Source organism: Mobula birostris, chromosome 1 (assembly GCF_030028105.1).
Source record: "Mobula birostris isolate sMobBir1 chromosome 1, sMobBir1.hap1, whole genome shotgun sequence".
NCBI lineage: Eukaryota > Metazoa > Chordata > Chondrichthyes > Myliobatiformes > Myliobatidae > Mobula > Mobula birostris.
Window position 1 is genome coordinate 74,750,786 of NC_092370.1, and position 23,629 is coordinate 74,774,414.

A 23,629-nucleotide genomic window follows, 5' to 3' on the forward strand; every position below is an offset into this window, starting at 1 on the left:
AGGAGAGATTGAGTCGCCTGGGACTGTACTCGCTGGATTCAAAAGAATGAGAGATCTTATAGAAACATATAAAGTTATGAAAGGGATAGATAAAATAGAGGCAGGAAAGTTGTTTCCACTGGTAGGTGAGACTAGAATTAGGGAACATAGTCTCAAGATTTGGGGGAGTAAATTTAGGATGGACATAAGGAGAAACTGCTTTTCCCAAAGATTGGTGAATCTCTGGAATTCTCTGCCTAATGAAGCAGTAGAAGCTACCTCAGTAAATGTATTTTAGACAAGGTTGGATAGATTTTTGCACAGAGAGGAATTAAAAGCCAGGTAGGTGGAGATGAGTCCATGGCTGGATCAGCCATGATCTTATTGAATGGCGGAGCAGGCTTGATGGGCCAGACGGCCTACTCCTGCTCTTTTTCTTATGTTCTACCATTCACTGGGTAAGACTTACCCTGATTGATCCTACCAAAGTGCAAAGCCCCACTCTTATCTGCTTTAATTCCATCTGTCGTTTTTCCAGCTAATGCAGATCCTTGTGCAAGTCATGATAGCCTTCCTCACTGTCCACTGCACCTCCAATTTTGATGTTATCCACAAATTTGCTGATCCAGTTAACCATATAGGTGACAAACAACAAAGGACCCAGTACCAATCCCACTGCACATCACTAGTCACAGGTCTCCAGTCAGAGAGGCAACCCTATACCAACACTCTTTGGCTTCTCCCACAAAGCCAATGTCTAATTCAATTTACTACCTCATCCTGAATGCCAAGTGACTGAACCTTCTTGACAGCATCCCATGTGGGACCTTGTCCATGTAGATAACATCCACTGCCTTGTCTTCTTTTATATCTTTTATATTATTAGCTAGCTTACCTTCATATATCTTCTTTCATCATGGCTTTTCTAGTTGCCTTCTGTTGGTTTTTAAAAGCTTCCAATTGTATAAATTTCTAATAATTTTTGCTATATACCTTCTCTTATGCTTTTATGCTATCTTTGACTTCCCTTGTTAGCCATGGTTATCTTAACCTCCCTTTGGAATACTTCATCTTTGGATTATATCTATTCTGTACCTTGTGATTTGTCCCCAGAAACTCCAGCCATTGCTATTCCACCATCATCTCTAATAATCTATCCAACCTTATCTTAAATATATTTACTGAGGTAGCCTCCACTCTGGCCAGCTCCACTCTCATACCTCTGTAATTCCCTTTACTCCTCTGTACATCTGACTTTGTCTTCTCCCTCTCAAACTATAGGGTGAAATCTATCATATTTTCCTTTACCTTAAGCTCCCTAATGATAACTGGTTCATTACACAATCCAGAATTACCTTTCCCCTAGTGGGCTCAATCACAAGCTGCTCTGAAACTCATCTTGTAGGCATCCTACAAATTCCCTCCCTTGGGATCCAGCACCAATCTGATCTTCTCAATTTACCTGCATATTGAAATCCTTCATAACTTTTGAAACGTTGGCCTTATCACATGCCTTTTGCAACTCCTGTTATAGTTTATATCCTGTATTCTGACTGTTCAGGGACTGTATATAACCGGCATCAGAGTATTGTTATCTTTGCAATTTTTTAAACTCTATCCACAACAATTCTACATGACAGAACTGTGGCTAACAAGAGAAGTCAAAGCTAAGATAAAAGCCAAAGGGAGGGGATATAATAGAGCATAAATTAGTGGGAAGTTAGAGGTTTGGGAAGAAAGGTGAGAGTGGATTTCGGACCACTGGAAAACGATGCTGGAGAGATAGTAATGGGGGACAAGGAAATGATGGGTGAACTGAATAAGTATTTGGCATCAGTATTCACTGTGGAAGACGTAAGTAGTATGGTGGATGTTCCAGAGTGTCAGTGGTCAGAAGTGTGTGAAATTCCTATTACTAGGGAGAAGGGTCTTGGAACACTGATAGTTTTAAAAGTAGATAAGTCACCTGAACCAGATGGGGTACAGCCCAAAGTTCTGAAAGAGGCGGCTAAAGAAATTGTGGAGGCATTAGTAATGATCTTTCAAGAATCACTACAGTCAGGGTGGTTGGTGGCGCAATGACATTGGTGCCGGACCCAGGAGCAGAGGTTCCTGGATTCGAAACTAGTCGTGTCCGCCCCCGAGTACGCTTTCCATCCATGCTGGATTGAGTGTCGAGACCGCAACTCGACCTCGTAAAACAAAGGGAAAATACTGCGAAAATGTCTTGTGTGAGGAGTGGCGCATGCAGTCTCTCTCTCTTGCTCTGAGCCTTGGAAAAAGCCATGAAATATCCATCATCATGGATGCACGCATGCACACGCAGATGTACATGCACAGACTCACACACATGCAGGCACGTGCCAAAAAATAAGAATCACTGGAGTCTGGAATGGATCTGGAAGACTGAAAAATTGCAAATGTCAGTCCACTCTTCAAGAAGGGGGAGAAGCAGAAGAAAGGAAATTATTGGCCAGATAGACTGATTCAGTGGTTGGAAAGATGTTTGAGTCGATTGTTGTGGTTTTGGGGTACTTGGAGGCACATGATAAAATAGGCTGTAGGCATGAGGCAAAGATTAGGAATAAATATAAGAACATAAGAAATAGGAGCAGGAGTAGGCCATCCGGCCCATCAAGTCTGTCTCACCATTCAATAAGATCATGGCTGATCTGTCCGTAAACTCAGCTCCATCTACCTGCCTTTTCCACATAACCCTTAATTCCCCAACTATGTGAAAAGCCATCTAACTGTATCTTAAATATATTTAGTGTAGAAGCCTTAACTGCTTCCCTGGGCAGAGAATTCCACAGATTCACCACTCTCTGGGGAAAAACAGTTTCTCCTCATCTCGGTCCTAAATCTTCTCCCCTGAATCTTGAGGCAATATCCCCAAGTTCTAGTCTCACCTACCAATGGAAACAACTTTCCTACTTCTATCTTATCTATCCCTTTCAAAATTTTGTATGTTTCTATAAGATCCCCTCTCATTCTTCTGAATTCCAGAGAGTATAGTACCAGGTGACTCAATCTCTCCTCATAGGTTAACCCCTTCATCTCTGGAATCAACCTGGTGAACTTGCTCTGCACTGCCTCCAAAGCCAGTATATCCTTCCTCAAGTATGGAGACCAGAACTGCACACAGTACTCCAGGTGCAGCCTCGCCAGTACCCTGTATAGTTGCAGCATGACCTCCCTGCTCTTGATAAAGGAAGCCTTTTCTGGTTGACTGCCAATGACTAGTGTTGTTTCACAAGGGTCTGTGTTGAGATCGATTCTTTTTATGTTATATGTCAATGATTTTGATGATGGAATTAATGAATTTGTTGCAAGGTTTGCGGATGACACAGATAGTTTTGAGGAAGTAGTGGGTCTACAGAAGGACTTAGTCAGATTAGGGAGAATGGGCAAGCAGGTGGCAGATGGAGTACAGTGTTGGGAAGTGTATGATCATGCACTTTGATATGTGAAATAAAAGGGTAGACTATTTTCTAAATGGGGAGAAAATTCAAGTGTCTGAGGTGCAAGGGGGCTTGGGAGTCGTGCAGGGTTGAGTTGGTGGTGAGGAGGGCCAAATGTGATGTTGGTGTTCATTTCAAGAAGACTAGAATCTAAAACCGAAAATGTAATGCAGAGGCTTGAAAAGAACTGGTGAGACCTCACTTAGAGGAGGATTAAACGTCTTGCCATATGAAGAGCGTTTGATGGCTCTGGGCCTATATTTACTAGAATTCAGAAGAATGAGGGGTGACCTAATTGAAACCTATTGAATGTTAAAAATCCTCAATAGAGTGGATGTGGAGAGGATGGTGGGAGAGTCTAGGACCACAAGACACAGCTTCAGAATAAAGGGGCATCCTTTTAGAACAGAAGAAGAATTTATTTAGCTAGAGAGGGGTGAATCTGTGGAATCTGTTATCACAGCTAAATCTTTATGTATATTTAAGGCAGAGGTTGATAGATTCTTGATTGGTCAGGGCATGAAGGAATATGGGGAGAAGGCAGGAGATTTGGGGCTGAGAGGAACAATGGATCAGCCATGATGAAATGGTGGATCAACTTGTATACCAACTGCCCCAGCCTCAGCCCTATCACTGCGGTTCCCATACCCCTGCCAAATTAGTTTAAGCTCTCCCCAACAGCTCTAGCAAATCTGCTCGCAAGGTTATTGATCCCCTTCAGGTTTAGGTGTAACTTGTCCTTTTTGTAGATTTCCACTGCATCCACTTGCTGTTATTTTCCCCAATGTTCAGAGGCAGAAACTGAATTAATGCTACACATTCTAACCAGAGTTTTGCAAAGATTCAGAATTTGTACAACCAATTTAGAATTTGTATAATGATATAACAGGTGTGAGATACCAAGGGATTGTTTACTGTTCGTAAAGGAATACAAGGATATTGCAATAAGGGGGTGAGATGAGGGTGGATGGAAGCTCTCATTGTTTGGATTGCAGACCACAAGTCATGTTTATGTAGCCATAAAATCCAATGGCTCCATAACCAGTTGGCTACTATATGTACACAAACCCACGTGGTGTGAGTGAACCTAACAACAGGAAGGTAATACTAAACATCCCAGTGTCTTCCTTGCCCACTATCCACATATTGTGTCATAATTTCAGAAATCCTGGCTGAATTTAGGGATCTGAGCCAGCTTTTAGAAAACATTGGCATTTGCATTGGGATCTTGTCGATTCTTACAACACATCACAGTCAAAAGAATAATGATTGAAATGCAATTAATGGCAGAATGTAGGTGGCCAATTTACACACAAGAATACCCCGCAGCTATGTGATGATGACTGGGTAATCTGTTTGTCATGGTATCGGAGGGATAAAGACATGTTCACTGATTTGAGCCAAAAGATCCTCTGCATGCCCTTTGATTAACCAAAATGCTAGCATACTTACAGTGAAGCACTCCCTCAGCAGTGCACTGCCAACTTCAGCCTGGGTTAGGTGCTGAGCCTCTGGAGAGGGAATGCCCAATTGGAATTTATTATTGCAGATCAAGATTGAACCTAGGTTTCCTGAGTTGATTGATCTGGTGAGCTATCAAGTGGTGCTCATATCTATGTTGGAGCTAATTAATCATTTCATTACGTGATTTTATTGGATTGCTGTTCTGAACAGCTTTTTCGGTAACTCATACTAAAGGATGTTCAAACTAACTTCATTCCCTAGAAGTTCAGTAGGAGATCACAGTGTCATAGGTAGACAGGGGGGTGACTGACTGTCCTTCAGTCAGGGCATCAAGTATAGGATTTGGGACATTATGTTGTATTTGTATAAGTTGTTGGTGAGGCAGCACTTGGAGTACCATGTACATTCTTGGTTGTCCGGCTTTGGGAAAGAGTGCAGAAAAAAATATGAAGATGTTGGCAAGGCTCCTCATATTAGTTAGAGGGAGAGTTGGCCAGACTAGACTCTTATTCCTTGGAATGTAGGAGGATGAGGTGCAGCTTTATAGAAATGTTCAAGATTATGAGGGGCATAGGTAAGGTGGACGGTAAGTCTTTTCCCAGGGTAGAGGAGTCCTAAGCATGGTATAGATTTAGGGTGAGAGGAAAAAGATTTGTAAGGGTCCTACAGGGCAACTTTTTCCACTCAGAGACTGGTGAGTATATGGAATGAGCTCCAGAGGAAGTGGTTGAGCCAAGTACAATAACATTCAAGTAGCACTTGGATAGGTACATGGAGGGCCAGGGCTTAAAGGGATATGGGCTGAATGCAGCAAATTGGGACGAGCTGGAGGGCACCGTGGTCAGCATAGACTGGTTAGGCCAAAGGGCCTTGTATCCGTACTGTACAACTCTGACTTTAAAAGGAGGACAAAGTATCAGTTGGGACCTTTCTTGACCACTATTTAAAGATCCTTAATTCCCTGGGAGTGCAGCTATCTGGTCTCTACAAGTTTATGCTTCATGGTGTCAAAGACCGATTGTCGAATGGCCTGCTGCTGTACAATATGGGCCACAACTCCTTGCCTAAGCAAAGCTTGGCATAAGAGTCACTGTGTGTTTGAAATTAATTCCACTGAGTGCCGGTTGCTCCAGAAAACAGAAAATTGAAAGTAGTAATAAATCTGGGAAAGGAAAAATGTAACCACTGAATATTGTTGAAATGGTTTTAATAGAAGGCATTAATATGGACATTTCCATAGTTCCTATGCTTGAACATAATTAGCAGCAGATGGTAATTTTTACCAGAACAGAACTGAGTAATCTTCTATGATTATATAGTTTTTATTTATAAAACATGCCAAAATGTGTTAGAAAAATGAAATTAATTCCAGAATACTATGAAGTGTCAAAATCTTTCCAAATTTGACAGAGTTCATTTTTTCGGCACAGAGCATAGAACAATATAGAACAGCAATAGCCTCCTTGCCCAATGGTATCTGTGTTTACCACAATATTAAATTTAATAATAATAAATTATTATTAGAGCATTTTTCATACAAATGAGGTAGTTCAAAGTGCTGTACAATGAGATAAAATGCAAACATTTAAAAAAAACATATGTTGGTTAAAATCAAGGTTAAATAAGTTTTGAGCTGACGCTTAATTGAGTCTGCATCCTTTACAAACGAGAGAATCTGCAGATACTGGAAGTCCAAGCAACACATTCAAGAACGAGGAATTCTGCAGATGCTGGAACTTCAAGCAACACACATCAAAGTTGCTGGTGAACGCAGCAGGCCAGGCAGCATCTCTAGGAAGAGGTACAGTCGACGTTTCAGGCCGAGACCCTTCGTCAGGACTAACTGAAAGAAGAGCTAGTAAGAGATTTGAAAGTGGGAGGGGGAGGGTGAGATCCAAAATGATAGGAGAAGACAGGAGGGGGAGGGATGGAGCCAAGAGCTGGACAGTTGATTGGCAAAAAGGATATGAGAGGATTATGGGACAGGAGGCCCAGGGAGAAAGAAAAGGAGGGGGGGGGGAACCCAGAGGATGGGCAAGGGGTATAGTGAGAGGGACAGAGGGAGAAAAAGGAGAGAGAGAGAGAAAGAATGTCTGTATATAAATAAATAATGGATGGGGTACCAGAGAAAGCAGGATCTCCCAGTGGCTGCACATTTTAATTCCACGTCCCATTCCCATTCTGATATGTCTATCCACGGCCTCCTCTACTGTAAAGATGAAGCCACGCTCAGGTTGGAGGAACAACACCTTATATTCCATCTGGGTAGCCTCCAACCTGATGGCATGAATATTGACTTCTCAAACTTCCGCTAATGCCCCACCTCCCCCTTGTACCCCATCCGTTATTTATTTATATACACACATTCTCTCTCACTCTCCCTTTTCTCCCTCTGTCCCTCTCACTATACCCCTTGCCCATCCTCTGGGTTTTTCCCCCCTCCCCCTTTTCTTTCTCCCTGGGCCTCCTGTCCCATGATCCTCTCATATCCCTTTTGCCAATCAACTGACCAGCTCTTGGCTCCATCCCTCCCCTTCCTGTCTTCTGCTATCATTTTGGATCTCCCCCTCCCCCCTCCCACTTTCAAATCTCTTATTAACTCTCCCTTCAGTTAGTCCTGACGAAGGGTCTCGGCCTGAAATGTTGACTGTACCTCTTCCTAGAGATGCTGCCTGGTCTGCTGCGTTCACCAGCAACTTTGATGTGTGTTGCAACACATTCAAGTGCTGGAGGAACTCAGCATGCCAGGTAGCATCTGTGGAAGAAAAGTACAGTCATCGTTTCGGGCCTAGACCCTTCGACAGACCCACCAAAATGTCGACTGTACTTTTTTCCATAGATGCTGCCTGGCCTGCTGAGTTCCTGCAGCATTTGGTGTGTGCTGCATCCTTTATAGTTTTGGAGCATAGTTCAAAAAAGTTGTACTGCCAACTATCTTTTGAGGGAGATTGTTTAAATTTAAGAGATCAGCAAAAGAAGACCTGAGAGCTCGAGCAGGATTATAAAAGTGAATTAGAGTAATCTAGTCTATTCGATATAAAGATGTGGATTAGTTTTTCAGAATCATTACATGACAGACCTTTGCAATATTTCTTAGTGTAGAAATGCTGTTTGGTCACTTTCTTTAAGTGGAATTTAAAATTAAAATCTGAATCAAGGTTAACACCCAAGCTTTTTACTTACGATTTTCCAAGAGGAGCCAAGTTCCCAAGTTTATGAAGAAGTTTATCTCTTTTGGCTTTGGGCCAACCAAAAGTATTTCTGTTTTTATCTTCATTTAGTTTTAGTAAATTATTGCTTATCCATTTGTTTATTGCAGCCATACCAGAATTAAGAGAAGGTAGGGTGTTATTAACATCAGTCTCAACCAAAGTAACAATTGTGTGTCATCTGCATAACTAGAAATAAAGTTTATGCTCTCTAACGACGCCACCTATGGGGACCAAGATACATCGTATCTCTTAGAAAATTGGTCTCCAAGACAGACAAAAAATAAAATTATTTAAGATGTATGAGCAAAACCAAGTAAGGGCACTACTAGTGACGCCAACCTAGTTCTCAAGGTGATTTAAGAGACTGTTGCCGTCAATTGTGTCAAAGGCAGGACTTAGATCTAGGAGAACTAAGTTACTGTTGGCATCAGCGCTAAGCCTAAGGTCACTGACAATTTTGATAAGGGCCTTCTACATGCTGTGGTTTGCTCTAAAACCTGACTGAAGTTTTTCTAGAATATTGTTCCCATTCAGAAAGTTGTTGAGTTGGTTTAAAATGATTTTGTTAGAATCAGAATCAGGTTTATTATCACCAGCACGTGTTGTGAAATTTGTTAACTTAGCAGCAGCAGTTCAATGCAATACATAATATAGAAGAAGAAGCAATAATAAAAAATAAATAAGTCAATTTACAGTATTATGTACATTGAATAGATTAAAATCATGCAAAAAACCAGAAATAATGTATATTAAAAAAGTGAGGTAGTGTTCACGGGTTCAATGTCCATTTAGGAAACGGATGGGAGAGGGGATGAAACTGTTCCTGAATTGCTGAGTGTGTGCCTTCAGACTTCTGTACCTGATGGTAACAGTGAGAAAAGGGCATGCCCTGGGTGCTGGAGGTAATTAGTAATGGTTGCTGCCTTTCTGAGACACCACTCCTTGAAGATGGCCTGGGTACTTTGTAGGCTAGTACCCAAGAAGGAGCAGACTAAATTTACAACCCTCTGCAGCTTCTTTCGGTCCTGTGCAGTAGACCCCCCCCCCCCCCATTACCAGAAGTGATGCAGCCTTTCAGAATGCTTTCCATGGTACATATAAAAGTTTTTGAGAATATTTGTTGACGTACCACATCTCCAAACTCCTAATGAAGTATAGCTGCTGCCAGGAACTTGAAACTGCTCACTCTCTCCACTTCTGATCCCTCTATGAGGATTGATGTGTATTCCTTCGTCTTACCCTTTTTGAAGTCCGGAATCAGCTCTTTCGTCTTACTGACGTTGAGTGCCAGGTTGTTGCTGCGATACCACTCCACTAGTTGGCATATCTCGCTCCTGTACACCCTCAAGAATCTTGCCCACGAAGGGCAGATTTGATGTAGGCCTGCAGTTAGCTAGTATTCCACTATCAAAGTTTGGCTTTTAAATAGGATTTTGACGGTCGCAGTTTTGAAGGCATCTGGAAAAAGTCCATTTTCAAGGGATGTGTAAATAATTTTAAAAAATAATTAAAAACACTATTAAAAGAGTCCCTAAAAATGTGTGGTAGGGACAGGGACAAGACAGCAAGTAAACAGTTTGCTCTTTATTATAATCTTGTAGAAATCTGGATCAGAAACGCTCTTAAATTTTGAGGTGGTTGCCACGTTGTTACGAGGTTGGCTATCAAGGTTACTAATAATTATAGCTATACACTCCCTAATGGTAGTAATTCTGTTGATTAAAATATTGCAAATTCCTCAGGTTTTGTGGCAGATGCTTGACTGAGCACATTATAAGTTGGGACAGGGTTCAACAGTCCAAAGTTCAAAGTAAATTTGTTATTAAAGTACATGTACAGTGGCATACGAAAGTTTGGGCACCCCGGTCAAAATTTCTGTTACTGTGAATAGCTAAGCGAGTAAAAGATGAACTGATTTCCAAAAGGCATGAAGTTAAAGATGACACATTTCTTTAATATTTTAGATGTTCCTTTGAACCTTTTGAATAGAACTTTTTGGCCACAATGAGCAAAGGTATGTTTGGAGAAAAAAGGGTGCAGAATTTCATGAGAAGAACCCCTCTCCAACTGTTAAGCATGGGGGTGGATCGATCATGCTTTGGGCTTGTGTTGCTGCCAGTGGCACGGGGAACATTTGCTGGTAGAGGGAAGAATGAACTCAATTAAATATCAGCAAATTCTGGAAGCAAACATCACACCGTCTGTAAAAAAAAACATAAGATGAAAAAAGGATGGCTTCTACAACAGGATAATGAACCTAAACACACCTCAAAATCCACAATGGACTACCTCAAGAGGCGCAAGCTGAAGGTTTTGCCATGGCCCTCACAGTCCCCTGACCTAAACATCATCGAGAATCTGTGGATAGACATTAAAAGAGCAATGCATGCAAGACAGCCCAAGAATTTCACAGAACTAGAACCCTTTTGCAAGGAAGAATGGGTGAAAATCCCCCAAACAAGAATTGAAAGACTCTTAGCTGGCTATAAAAAGTGTTTACAAGCTGTGATACTTGCCAAAGGGGGTGTTACTAAGTACTGCCATGCAGGGTGCCCAAACTTTTGCTTCGGACCCTTCTCCTTTTTTGTTAACACAAAATACTCTGCAGATGCTGGGGTCAAAGTAACACTCACAACATGCTGGAGGAACTCAGCAGGTCAGGCAGCACCCGTGGAAATGATCAGTCAACATTTCGGGTTGGTCCTGATGAAGGGTTCCAGCCCGAAAAGTTGACTGATTGTTTCCACGGATACTGCCCAACCTGCTGAGTTCCTCCAGCGTGTTGTGAGTGTTGCTTTCCTTTTTTGTTATTTTTAAACTGTAAAAGATGGAAATAAAAAAGTTTTCTTGCTTAAAATACTAAAGAAATTTGTCATCTTTAACTTCATGCCTTTTGGAAATCAGTTCATCTTTTACTCGCTTAGCTATTCACAGTAACAGAAATTTTGACCGGGGTGCCCAAACTTTTGCATGCCACTCTATACAACCCTAAGATTCATTTCTTGCAGGCATACTCAATAAATCCGATAACCATAATGGAATCAATGAAAGACTGCACCAACAGGGTGGACAACCAGTGTGCAAACAAACTATTTGCACAACAAACTGTGCAAATACAAAGACAAAGAGAAATTATAAATAAATAAATAACCAATAAATATTGAGAACATGAGGTGAAAAGTCCTTGAAAATGAGTCCGTAGGTTGTGGGAACAGTTCATTGATGGGGCAAGTGAAGTTGAGTGAAATTATTCTCTCTGGTTCAAGAGCCTGATGGTTGAGGGGCAATGAATGTTCCTGAATCTGGTGATGTGAGTCCTGAAGCTCCTGTATCACCTTCCTGATGGCAGCAGGGAAAAGAGGGCATGACGTGGGTGGTGGGGGTCCTTGATAATGGATGCTGCTTTCCTGCTACAGCGCTCCATGTTGATCTGCTCAGTGGTGGGGAGAGTTTTACACGTGATGGACAGGGCCATATCCACTACTATTAGTAGGAATTTCCGTTTAAGGGCATTGGTGTTTCCATACCAGGCTGTAATGCAGCCAGTCGATATACTCCACTACACAGCTATAGAAATTTGTCGAAGTTTTATATGTCTTTCCAAATCTCCGCAAACTCCTAAGGGAGTAGAGGCACTGCCATGCTTTCTTTGTAATTACACTTATGTGCTATGCCCAGGGAAGGTCCTTCGCAATAATAATGCCAAGGAATTTAAAGTTGCTAACACTCTCTACCTCTGATCCTACAATGAGGACTGGCTCATAGACCTCTGTTTTCCTTCTCCTGAAGTCTATAATCAGTTCCTTGGTCTTGCAGATATTAAGAGTTAAGTGTTATTGTGGCACCACTCAGCCAGCATTTCAGTCTCCCTCCTCTATGCTGATTCGTCAACACCTTTGATTTGACCAACAACGGTGATGTTGTTAGCAAACTTAACTATGGCATTGGAGTTGTGCTTCACCACACAGTCATAAGTGTAAAGCGAGTAGTGGGTAGAGCAGGGTGCTGATTTGCAGAGAGCTATTTCAAGGGCAAAGAGACAATTTCGAATGAAGTTCGAGGCAACGTTGGATGCACGGCAACTCTGGCAGGGTCTGCAAGACATTGCTTCCTACAAAGCAAAACCCAATAGCATGAATGGCAGCGATGCTTCACTACCAGATGAACTCAACGCCTTCTATGCCCACTTTGAAAGGGAGAATACAACTACAGCTGTGAAGATCCCTGCTGCCCCCATGACCCTGTGATCTCTGACTTAGAGGCCGATGTTAGGCTGTCTTTAAAGACAGTGAACCCTAGCAATGTGAGAAGTCCAGATGGAGTACCTGGTAAGGCTCTGAAAACCTGTGCCAACCAACCAGCGTGAGTATTCAAGGACATTTTCAACCTCTCACTGCTACGGGTGGAAGTTCCCACTTGCTTAAAAAAGGTAACAATTATACCAGTGCCTAAGAAGAATAATGTGAACAGCCTAAATGACTATCACCCAGTAGCACTCACGTTGATAGTGATGAAATGCTTTGAGAGGTTGGTCATGACTAGGCTGAACTCCTGCCTCAACAAGGACGTGGACTAATTTGTCTGCTCCTATCCCTCTCTAATGCTATGGTAAAGGAGATAGAATTGTGATCGCTATCTCCAAAATGCTCTCCCACTGACAGACCTGACACCTGACCAGGTTCATTTCCCAATACCAGATCAAGTACAGCCTCTCCTCTTGTAGGCTTATCTACATAATGTGTCAGAAGACCTTTCTGAACACACACATCAAACTCCATCCCATTTAAACCCCTTGCTCTAGGGAGATGCCAGTCAATATTGGGGAAATTAAAATCTCCCATCAGGACAACCCTGTTATTATTGCACCGTTCCAGAATATGTCTCCCTATCTGCTCCTCGATGTCCCTGTTACTATTGGGTGGTCTATAAAAAAAAAATACCAAGTAGAGTTATTGACCCCTTCCTGTTTCTAACTTCCACCCACAGAGACCCAGTAGACAATCTCTCCATGACTTCCTCCTTTTCTGCAGCCATGATACTATCTCTGATCAGTAGTGCCACGCCCCCACCTCTTTTGCCTCCCTTCCTGTCTTTTCTGAAACATCTAAACTCTGAGTAGCCATTCCTGCCCCTGAGCCATCCAAGTCTCTGTAATGGCCACAACAACATAGCTCCAAGTACTGATCCACGCTCTAAGCTCATCCGCTTTGTTCATGATACCCCTTACATTAAAATAGACACATCTCAAACTATCAGTCTGAGTGCATCCCTTCTCTACTACCTACCTATCCTCCCTCTCACACTGTCTACAAGCTTTCTCTATCTGTGAGCCAACCGTCGCTTCCTCTGCAGTTTGGTTCCCACGCCCCGCAATTCTAGTTTAAACTCTCCTCAATAGCCTTAGCAAACCTCTCTGCCAGGATATTGGTCCCCCTTGGATTCAGGTGCAATCAATCCTTATTGTAGAGGTCACACGTGCTCCATTTGCAGCAAAGGTGGGCCTCACAGATTGACGGGGAGGTAAGAGGTGGCATGCTTCTAGTCTCCACCCTATACATAGCTAGGGTGCTTGAGATCTTTGCACAGCACCGTAATGATTTTATGTATTGCACTGTACTGCTGCTGCAAAAAAAGAAATTTCATGACATGTGAGTGATGATAAACTTGATTCTGATATGGGTCTCTATTTTGCATTGAGTGGAAGAGGGCAGTGAGAGGGGAGGAGAGAGCAGGAAGCACCAGAGGGACATTCGGTAATGATTAATAAACCAATTGTTTGGAATCATATAACCTTCCTTGGTGTCTCAGGTCTGGGTGTTTCTGCACCTGTGCCACCCTCCTGCCTCTGGCGGACCTTCTCTGCCACCTGTCCCACACCCCTCCCATGGCACTCTTCCCTTGCCATTTGCAACATCCTTTGCTCCAGCCAGGTTTACAAACTTGCTCTCTGTTCCACATTTACAAATACAGTACTGTGCAAAAGTCTTAGGCTCCCTAGCTACATACATATACTATATGTGCTTCAGACTTTTGCACAGAACTGTAAATGCCTCCAAAACATTGCTATTGTATCTGCTCATACCATTCCACCTTGAATAAAAGACAAGCAACAGAGATCCCAACACTGATCCTTCATCTCATCAACAGTGATGAAATGCTTTGAGAGGTTGGTCATGACTGGTATGAACTCCTCCTCAGCAAGGACTTGGACCCATTGCAATTTGCCTATCGCCACTATAGGTCAACAGCAGATGCAATCTCAGTGGCTTTTCACGTGGCATTAGACCACCTGGACAACACAAATGCCTATGTCAGGATGCTGTTTGTCAACTACAGCTCAGCATTCATTCCCATAATCCTGATTGAGAAGTTGCAGAACCTGGGCCTCTGTACCTCCCTCTGCAATTACATCCTCGACTTCCTAACCGGAAGACCACAGTCTGTGCAGTTTGGTGATAACATCTCCTCCTTGCTGACAATCAACACTGGTCCACCTCAGGGGTGTGTGCTTAGCCCACTGCTCTTCTATATATATATATATATATGTGTGTGTGTGTGTGGGGCTAGGCATAGTTCAAATACCATCTATCAATTTTCTGACGATATAACTATTGTTGATGGAGTCTCAGATGGTGACGAGAGGACGGACAGGAGTGAGATATGCTAACTAGTGTCGTGGTGTTGCAACAACAACCTGGCACTCGATGTCAGACGAAAGAGCTGATTGTAACTTCAGGAAAGGTAAGATGAAGCAACACATACCAATCCTCATAGGGGGATCAGAATTGGAGAGAGTAAGAAGTTTCAAGTTCTTGGGTGTCAAGATCTCTGAGGTTCTAACCTGGACCCAACATAGATAGATGCAGTTATAAAGAAGGCAAGACAGCAGCTCTACATCATTAGGAGTTTGATGAGATTTGGTATGTCAACAAATATATTCAAAAACCTCTACAGATCTACCATGGAAAGCATTCTGACAGACTGCATCACTGTCTGGTATAGGGGGTGGGTGCGGGGAAGGCTACTGCACAGGACAAAGAAGCTGCAGAGAGTTGTAAATTTAGTCAGTTCCATCTAGCCTACAAAGTACTGAGGACATCTTCAAGGAGCAGTGTCTCAGAAAGGCAGTGTCCATTATTAAGGTCCTTCGGCACCCAGGGCATGCCCTTTTCTCACTGTCACCATCAGGTAGGAGGTACAGAAGCCTGAAGACACACACTCAGCGATTCAGGAACAGCTTCTTCCCCTCTGCCATCCAATTCCTAAATGGACATTGAACCCTTGGATACTACCTCCCTTTTTATTAATATATAGTATAAAGAAGGCTTTTTAATCTATTCAACATACGTATACTGTAATTGATTTACTTATTTACTATTATTTTATTTTGTGTTTTTTTCTATACTATGTATTGCATTGAACTGCTGCTGCTAAGTTAACAAATTTCACGTCACATGCCAGTGACAGTAAACCTAATTCTGATTCTGCAGAATACAGCTAGTTACAGACCTCCAGTCAGATTAACACTCTTCCACTTTTGCCTGCTCTTTTCGGTGGCAAAGTCTATTTTGAATCTAATCTCCATGAATTCTATGTGCCTCTGTTGTTTGGATCAGCCTACTATGAGGGACTTTAGTAAGTCTTTTTACAAAGTTCATGTCTACAATATTCACTACTCTACTCTCATCAATCATCTTTGTCACCTCCTCAAACTCAATGAGTTTTTAAGACATGACCTCTCCCACAGAAAGTTATGCCGACTATCCCTAATAATTCATTACTTTTCCAGAGGCTAGTAGATCTGAACTATAATTTCTGGTTTGTCTCTAGTTCCCTTCTTAAAGAGAGGAACAACATTTGGCTATTTTCCAGTTATCTGGTGGATACAAAGATCTCTGTCAATGTTCCATCAATCTCCTAGCTTGCCCCTCTCAATAACTCAGGATAGATCCTCACAGACCCTGGCGTTATCAACCTTAATGCTCTGCAAAAGATCCAAAACTGCCTCCCTGATATAAATATGCCCCTGATTATCAGCATACTCCTTCCTGAGCTCACTACCTCTCTCTAGTTACCCTCTTGTTTTTAATGTACAGTATGTATAAAATGCCTTGGGATTCTGCTTAATCCTACTGGCCAAGTCATTTTATGGCCCCTTTTAGTCCTCTTGATTCCCTGTTTAAATTCTGTCCCACTTCCTTTATGTTCCTCAAGGGCCCTGCATGATTTCAGCTCCTAAAGCTCACAAATTTTTCCAGCATTATTATGTTTTTAATCATTAGCCTCTTGTTACACCCCAAGAAGTTGGAATGAAATAACTGCATTGAATTCATTCAGTTCAACCAGAAAGCAAAGTTCCCCACATGAGTAGAATACTAATTCTATGGACATCTCTGCCCCCTATTGTACTCTCCATTTTTTGTTGCCAACTCTTGTATTGGACTGTTTCCCTTGTTAAAGTGGCAATGCATTTCCCACCCTCACCATGTTACTGTTGGGTAAGAAAAAATAGTATTTTGACTCAGCTGCCATGAAAAGACAGGGGTGTATAATAAATCAGGTTAGGGAGATTTACAAGTGGTGGTGGTTCTCTGCTATCCTTGTCTGCTTTGCAAAGGAGCAAGTTCAGAATTCAAGCTGAATTTCAGTTAGTTCCATTTGGAGTTCCTCTGGTACATCTGATGCTGTGTTGACAGCAAACGGCGAGCAAAATAGTGAGAATTCCTTCTCGAGCTGAGTGAAGACTTGGAAACGATTCTGAAACTCACTTTTCAGCAGTGATATTTTGTCCTTGTACCTGTCCATGTTGTCAATATTCCCATGAGCGACACACACAGACTGCAAAGAGCGGAAATGAGCTGGGTTGCTCCGGGATAGTTGCATCTCCCACGGGCCTAATTTAATTTGAAAGGCACGAGTGCTGTCATAGTATTCTGTAACAAATTTGTTGCAGCCTTGCATGTTAACATTAAGCACATTTAAATGCTCCGTTATATCCACCAAAAATGCAAGATCACGAAGCCAGTCTGGGTCATCCAACTCTGCCACTGGCTTCCCTTTCTTGTTCATGAATAGTCCAATTTCTGCATGTAATTGAAAAAAAAACATTTGAGCACAACCCCTCTGCTCAACCAGCGGACTTCAGTGTGGTAGGGTAGGCCGTGTCCAGTGTTACTTTCGGACAAAAGAGTGTCAAATTGCTGATGGTTGAGTCCCTTGGCGCTAATAAAATTAACCGTTTTGATTACTACATCCATGACATTGTCCATTTTCAGGCTGCTGCTACATAACACCTCTTGGTGTATAATACAATGAAAATTCCAGAATTCCTGCTCTGGATTCTGTTTCTGAACTTTCTCTCTGAGTTTCACAACAGCACCTGCCTCTTTCCCGACCATGGACAGTGCGCTATCTGTTACCGCACTGACAGCGTGACCCCAGTCAACCCCCAGTCTGTCCAAGGCCTCGAGGAGGCTGGAGCAGACGTCGTTCGCCATTGTGGTGGTTGTCATGGGCACCATCTCCACAAACTCCTTGGTGACGGTCAAAGATGCATCAACACCACGAATAAATATTCCCAATTGAGCTACATCATCACGTCGGTGCTCTCATCAATTGCAATAGAGAAGGCAATAAATGACTTCACTTTGTCTTTTAGTCGACTGTTCAAATCTTCTGCAAGGTCCCCGATTTTCTCTGCCACAGTATTTCTTGACAAGCTGATATTACTAAAAGCCTGTCTCTTCTCAGGGCACACCAGCTCAGCCGCCGTCAGCGTGCATGCTTTGATGAATTCCCCTTCTGTATGGTTTCGACGCAGCAGCTATTTTGTTGGCAATAATATAGCTGGCCTTGACAGCTCCATCATGAGTCTCTCGACTTTTGGTGAACACTGATTGCTTTTTTTTTCAGAGCTGCTTCAAGCTGGTTTACCTTTTGCGTTCTGAGTCATCCTGCATACTTGTCATATTTTTCTCCGTGTGACGTCTCATATTGTCGTTTGATATTGTACTCTTTTGTCATAGCTACTTGTTGCGAGCATATCAGACACACAGGTTTGCCATTGACCTCACAGAAGAAAAAACAATCTTTCCAATTATCATTGAATATCCGACCTTCGATGTCAACTTTTCTTTTCTTGGAAAGCATTTTGAACCACAGCAGCAAACAGTCTCAGCCTTGCTACAGGTGTTACTTACCTGAGTACTCTGTGTGTTTATACTGTGTCTGACGACGTAAGCGGGGCCCTAGAGGTCTTCATTGCAGGGTGGTAGGTGCTTATGCACAGCGGGTGATTAACTGCCGCCTGTTGTTTTCTAAGTACACGCAACAAGCTGCCGGCGCAGCTGGCAGCACAGACAGCGGTGGCAGAGAGACCGGCGAAGGAGAGAGAGCGGCTGCTGTACAGATACATAATAAATGGTCATCAATATACTTTTTTTTTCCCCCAAATCATCCCGCGGGCTGGATTGGACCCCTTCGCGGGCCAGTAGTTTGACACCCCTGGGTTAGAATGAGCTACCACTCAGGTGGTAGACCTGAGGAGGACTAAGGCACTGGTGACCCGTTTCCATCCAGGAGGTCAGTGTGGATGTGGTGGAGGATTACAGATACCTGGGGATACGAATTGACAATAAATTGGACTGGTCAAAGGACACTGAGGCTCTCTGAAAGAAGGGTCAGAGCCATCTCTATTTCCTGAGGAGACTGAGGTCCTTTAACATCTGTCGGACGATGCTGAAGATGTTCTACGAGTCTGTGGTGGCCAGTGCTATCATGTTTGCTGTTGTGTGCTGGGGCAGCAGGCTGAGGATAGCAGACACCAACAGAATCAACAAACTCATTCGTAAGGCCAGTGATGTTGTAGGGATGGAACTGGACTCTCTGATGGTGGTGTCTGAAAAGAGGATGCTGTCCAAGTTGCATGCCGTCTTGGACAATGTCTCCCATCCACTGCATAATGTACTGGTTGGGCACAGGAGTACATTCAGCCAGAGACTCATTCCACTGAGATGCAACACTGAGCGTCATAGGAAGTCATTCCTGCCTGTGGCCATCAAACTTTACAACTCCTCCCTTGGAGGGTCAGACACCCTGAGCCAATAGGCTGGGCCTGGACTTATTTCTTGGCATAATTTACATATTACTATTTAACTATTTATGGTTTTATTACTATTTAATTATTTATGGTGCAACTGTAACAAAAGCCAATTTCCCTTGGGATCAATAAAGTATGACTATGACTATGAACTGTAATTTTTAATCAAGCTTTCCTTTATAAATAGCTACAAAAGAAATAATGAGGTTTGACAACAAAACTGTACCAGATGTTGGCCGGGCCTTCTTCACTAATAGTTTCCTTACTTCAATGGGTAATTCCTCTCATGGCCTAGATTTTCCCTCATATCTTGCTCTGAGACATACAGTTAAACACTCTGCCTAAAACTCTGAGAAGGTTTTGACTTTAGTCACTCATGTGTTCACCACAAACCCCACTCAAAGTGTGGATTGCAGTGAGCAACTCTCAAGGTTAGCTACTGCTGAAGAAATGTTTTGAATTAAGAAACCAAGCCAAACAGCAAAATCTCATTGTGCAATGTTTAATTTGAACTAAAGTACAAGTTTAATATTTCTGTAGCACCCCAACAACCCAAGAGTATCCAAAGGCCCGTCATCCCAGCAGACCACTTGTGAGGTATAGTTTGAGTCATTTGAGTCACAGAAATTGACCCTTCAGCCCACTGAGTCTGTTTCAAACAATTTTTAATGGCATTTTTAAAAAATTCCCCACATGTTCTGCCATTCTTCTACAGATAAGGAGCAATTTACAATGGCTAAGTAAGTTACTAACCCATTCATCCTTGGGAGGTGGGAGGAAACCAGAACACTAAGAGGAAACCCATGTAGTCACAAGGAAGTGTGCAAACATCACATAGACAGCACCCAAAATCAAGGTTGAATCCAGGTCTCTGGCTCTGTGTGGCTGTATTTTTAACAAATGCTGCACTATGCTGCTGCAGTTATTTTGAAACATAGAAAAAAACATGTAATTTGTGCACAGTGAACTCCCATAATCATTGACATTGCACATCTCTCTCCACCCATCCTGCTTTCACCACTGGTATCTTGTAGCATTGGGCCAAGGTCTCAGTACGGGACATCACGTACGAGAACACTGGTTTAAAAAAAAAAGATAAAAAGGCAAAATATTTTTTCAGTGTTGAGAGATTGAAAGATATTGGTGTTCAGAAGGACCTGGGCATCCTTGTACATGAATCACTGAAAATTAAAATACAAGTACAGTGAGCATTTCGGAAAGGAAGCAGCTTAATGGTCTTTGTTGACAGGGGATTTGAGTCAAAAAGTAGCAATATCTTGCTGAAATTAGAGAAGGAATCCACGAGTGATCTGGAATATTGTGTGCAGATCTGTTCTCCTTATAGATGGGCTGTTATATTGCGATAGAGGGAAACGGGGGTTTAACAAATTGATTGCATATTCATTTTATGAGTGATTTAAGCAGACTGGGCCTGTATTGTGTGACATTTTTAATAATGAGAGGTTATTTCATTAAAATGTACTAAATTCTAGCCGGGTTAGAGAGGGCAGATACAGAAATGGATGTTGGGCTCACATTCTCAAAGTAAGCAACTGACCATTCAAGGCAGGGTGAGAGGAAATTTCTTCACCTAGAGAGTAGCAAATCTTTGGAATTCTTTCTGAGGGTGCTGGATATTGAGTAGAGTTGCGTGCAAGTTGATAGTATGGTTAAGCTGTATGGTTTGTTGTCCTTCATTTAGTTGGAGGATTGAGTTCAATACCTGTGAGGTAATGCTGCAGCTCTGTAAAACTCTGGTTAGACTACACTTGGAGTATTGTATTCAGTTCTGGTCACCTCATTTGAGGAAGGAAATAAAAGCTTTAGAGAGGGTGTAGAGGAAATGTACCTGAATGCTGCCTGGTTTAGAGAACGTGTCTTATGAGGAAATGTTGAGCAAGCTAGAGCTTTTCTCTTTGGAGCAAAGGAGGATGGGAGATGACTTGATAAGAGGTGTATAAGATTATAAGAGGCATGAGTAGAGTGAACGGCCAGTGCCATTTCCCAGGGCGGAAAACGCTGAAAGCTATTATTATGAATCAGAATCAGGTTTATTAACACCGGCATGTGACATGAAATTTGTTAACTTAGCAGCAGCAGTTCAATGCAATACATAATATAGAAGAGAGAAAAAAGTAATAAATAAAATAATAATAATAAATAAACAAGTAAATCAATTACAGTAAACGTATATTGAATAGATTTTTTTTTAAAACATGCAAATAACAGAAATACTGTATATTAAAAGAAGCGAGATAGTGTCCAAGGATTCAATGTCAATTTAGGAATCGAATTTAGGAGGGCAAGAAGCTGTTTCTGAATCACTGAGTGTGTGCCTTCAGGCTTCTGTACCTGATGGTAACAGTGAGAAAAGGGCATGCCCTGGGTGCTGAAGGTCATTAATATTGGATGCTGCCTTTCTGAGACACCGCTCCCTGAAGATGTCCTGGGTACTTTGTAGGTTCATACCCAAGATGGAGCTGACTAGATTTACAACCCTCTGCAGCTTCTTTTGGTCCTGTGTAGTAGCCCCCCCATACCAGACAGTGATGCAGCCTGTCAGAATGCTCTCCATGGTGCAACTATAGAAGTTATTGAGTGTTTTTGTTGACATGGCAAATCTCTTCAAACTCCTAATGAATAATAGCTGCTGTCTTGCCTTCTTTATAACCTACATCGATATGTTGGGACCAGGTTAGAACCTCAGAGATCTTGACACCCAAGAACTTGAAACTTCTTACTCTCTCCACTTCTGATCCCCCTATGAGGATTGGTATGTGTTCCTTCGTCTTACCCTTCCTGAAATCCATGATCAGCTCTTTCGTCTTACTGACGTTGAGTGCCAGGTTGTTGCTGCGGCATCACTCCACTATTGGCATATAAAACTCCTGTTTGCCCTCTCGTCACCCCCTGAGATTCCACCAGCAATGATTGCATTGTTAGCAAATTTATAGATGGTACTTGAGCTATGCCTAGCCAGACAGTCGTGTGTATATAGAGAGTAGAGCAGTGGGCTAAGCACACACCCCTGAGGCACACCAGTGTTGACTGCACCTCAAGCGAGGAGGATATGTTATCACCAATCCGCACAGATTGTGGTCTTCCTGTTGGGAAGTCAAGGATCCAATTGCAGAGGGAGATACAGAGGCCCAGGTTCTGCAACTTCTCAATCAGGTTTGTGGGAATGATGGTATTAAATGCTGAGCTATAGTTGATGAACAGTATCCTGATGTAGGTGTTTGTGTTGTCCAGATGATCTAAAGCCATATGGAGAGCCATTGTGTCTGCTGTTGACCTGTAGTGGCAATAGGCAAATTGCAGGTCCTTGCTGAGGCAGGAGGTCAGTCTAGTCATAACCAGCCTCTCAAAGCATTTCATCACTGTCGATGTGAGTGCTGCCAGGCGATAGTCATTGAGGCAGCCCATGTTATTCTTAGGCACTGGTATAATTGTTGCCTTTTTGAAGCAAGTGGGAACTTTCGCACATAGCAGTGAGAGGTTGAAAATGTCCTTGAACACTCCTGCTAGTTGGTTGGCACAGGTTTTCAGAGCCTTACCAGGTACTCCACCTTTCGATGTTTCACTCTCTTTAAAGACGGCCTAACATGGGCCTCTGAGACGGTGATCACAGGGTCATCAGGTGCAGCAGGGATCTTCACAGCTGTAGTTGTATTCTCCATTTCAAAGCGGGCATAGAAGGCGATGAGTTCATCTGGTAGTGAAGCATCACTGCCATACAATTGGGTTTCGTTTTGTAGGAAGTAATGTCTTGCAGACCCTCCCAGAGTTGCCGTACATCTGATGTTGCTTCCAACATCATTCGAAATTGTCTCATCGCCCTTGAAATGGCCCTCCGCAAATTTTACCTGGTTTTCTGGTACAGGCCTGGGTCGCCAGACTTGAATACCACAGATCTAGTCTTCAGCAGACGACATACTTCCTGGTTCATCCATGGCTTTTGGTTTGGGAATGTATAGTAAATATTTGTAGGCACACACTCGTCCACACAGGTTTTAATGAAGTTGGTAACAACTGCAGCACACTCATCCAGGTTCGAACATGAATAGCAACACACATCAAAATTGCTGGTGAACGCAACAGGCCAGGCAGCATCTCTAGGAAGAGATTTCAGTTCGAATCGACGTTTCAGGCCGAGACCCTTCGTCAGGACTAACTGAAGGATGAGTTAGTAAGAGATTTGAAAGATGAATCCCTGAATACAGTCCAGTCCACCAATTCAAAGCAGTCCTGTAGGTGCTCCTGTGTTTCCCTTGTCCATACATTCTTGGTGGTGCAGTCTTCAGTCTCTGCCTATATTCAGGGAGTAGGAGTACAGCCAGGTGATCTGACCTCCTGAAGTGAGAGCACGAAATAGCACGGTTGGCATTCTTGATGGTGGTGTAGCAATGGTCCAG

General features: G+C 42.6%; 1 protein-coding gene across 2 annotated transcripts in view; it reads left to right on the forward strand.

Annotated features, from left to right (window-relative positions):
• The window catches only part of LOC140197239 (chondroitin sulfate glucuronyltransferase-like), a 50,455-nt gene that overhangs the window by 11,588 nt on the left and 15,238 nt on the right, over positions 1–23,629 (forward strand). The gene's annotated exons all lie outside the window — the stretch shown is intronic.